Here is a 2,500-nt window from a genome sequence, read left to right on the forward strand (position 1 = left end):
GTGGGGAGGTGGGGGGGAGGAGGGGGCAATGTTTCCGGGCCCAGCACACAACCCTGTGGGACTCCCAAAGAGACGGGTAAAGGTTCAGACAGCAATCCCTCAGTCAGCGACAGCCTCCTCATGACTGGGAAAGTCATTTTGAGAAGCCAGAATTATGGTTCTGTGAGAACAATGCTGCACACTCAGTCTCCAGGGAGGAACAAATAAATACATCTTCTGCACAATCAGGGGTTTTAAAAATTAAAAAAAATCTACAAAAGCGGGATTTGGCACAGTTCAGCATGCAACAGTTGCACTTACTTCAACTGTCTGACTTCTGGGTGTAATCAACTTTAAATACCACTACTTACTCTAAATGCCTGATTACTGACTATCACAAGCCCTAATATGGTGAAAAGGAACCAGGGATTTGAACGGAGAGCAACAGCATGTCAGTCGGGGTGGGTTTAGATTGGGTCTCTCCAGTTGATACAGAATGCTGCAGCTCGTGTACTAACGAGGACTAGAAAGAGAGATCATATTACTCCTGTATTAGCTGCTCTCCACTTGCTTCCTGTAAGATTTAGAATTATATTTAAAACCCTGCTCCTCATCTATAAAGCCTTAACTGGTAATGCACCATTACATCTTAAGGAGCTTATAGTACCATATTACCCCACTAGAGAGATTATAGTACCATGTTACCCCACTAGAGAGATCATAGTACCATATTACCCCACTAGAGAGATCATAGTGCCATACTACCCCACTAGAGAGATCATAGTGCCATACTACCCCACTAGAGAGATCATAGTACAATATTACCCCACTAGAGAGATCATAGTACCATGTTACCCCACTAGAGAGATCATAGTACCATGTTACCCCACTAGAGAGATCATAGTACCATATTACCCCACTAGAGAGATCATAGTGCCATACTACCCCACTAGAGAGATCATAGTGCCATACTACCCCACTAGAGAGATCATAGTACAATATTACCCCACTAGAGAGATCATAGTACCATGTTACCCCACTAGAGAGATCATAGTACCATGTTACCCCACTAGAGAGATCATAGTGCCATACTACCCCACTAGAGAGATCATAGTACTATATTACCCCACAAGAGAGATCATAGTACCATGTTACCCCACTAGAGAGATCATAGTACCATATTACCCCACTAGAGAGATCATAGTGCCATACTACCCCACTAGAGAGATCATAGTACCATGTTAACCCACTAGAGAGATCATAGTACCATATTACCCCACTAGAGAGTTACGTTCATTGAATGCAGGGTTACTTGTGGTTCCCAGAGTCTTAAAAAAATAGGTTGGGGGCTAGAGCCTTCAGTTATCAAGCTCCTCTTCTGTGGAATAAGCTTCCACTTTCAGTCAGAGGGGCAGACATGGTCACCTCATTTAAGAGTAGACTTAAAACATTCCTCTTTGACAGAGCTTATAAATAGGCTGGCTCAGGTTAGCTCTGCTCCAGCCTCTAGATATGCTGCTATAGACCTAGACTGCTTGGGGCATCTTAGGATACACTGAGCTCCTCTTCTTCTTTCTTTTCTCATCTCCCGTCTCCTTTCTTCTCTCCTTCTGGATAAGTTATTGTCTTTCAATGCACATTACTAACTCTACTCCTTTCCGGGAGCCTCTGTGCTTCCTTGCCTTAAGTTTCCATAGACCGTGGCTGTCTGGAGTTGGTCCTGCCCCCCCACCATGGATGATGGCTGTCTGGAGCTGGACCTGCATGCTACGATGGACTGTGGTTATCTGGATCATGGTCCCTGCCTACCGCTCATTATATGAATGTTTTTGTCATATTCATGTAATGAGCTGCAACTCTGTTATGTTGCTCATTCTGGTCACATGACATCTGTTGCTTCTGTCCATCCTGGAGAGGATCCTGTTGCTCTATGAAGGTTTCTTCCCTTTTTTCCTGTGAAAGGGTTTTACTGTCTTTATTTGGGGAGTTGTTCCTGATCCGATGTGAGGTCCTGGGACAGGATGTCATGTGTACAGACTGTAAAGCCCTCAGAGGCAAATCTTGTATTTCTGATTTTGGGCTCTACAAAATAAACTGAATTGAATTGAATAGATAAAAAATTTAATAACCTCATCATTCTATATGACTTACACTGAGAAGATCCATCCATCCATTTTCAGCCGCTTATCCGGGTCGGGTCGCGGTGGCAGCACCCAGCAGACCGACCCAGGCTTCCCTCTCACCCGCAACATGTTCCAGCTCGTTCTGGGGACCCCGAGGCGTTCCCAGGCCAGCCGGGAGATATAATCCCTCAAGCGTGTCCTGGGTCTTCCCCGGGGCCTCTTCTCAGTTGGACGTGCCTGGAAAACCTCTAATGGGAGGCGTCCAGGAGGCATCCGGATTAGATGCCCGAACCACCTCAGCTGACTCCTTTCGATACGAAGGAGTAGCGGCTCGACTCCAAGCTCCCTCCTGATGTCCGAGCTCCTTACCCTATCTCTAAGGCTGAGCCCGGCTGAAT

Source organism: Clinocottus analis, unplaced genomic scaffold (genome assembly GCF_023055335.1).
Source record: "Clinocottus analis isolate CAN_PGR_092001 unplaced genomic scaffold, fCliAna1.0.p SCAF_80, whole genome shotgun sequence".
Classification (NCBI taxonomy): domain Eukaryota; kingdom Metazoa; phylum Chordata; class Actinopteri; order Perciformes; family Cottidae; genus Clinocottus; species Clinocottus analis.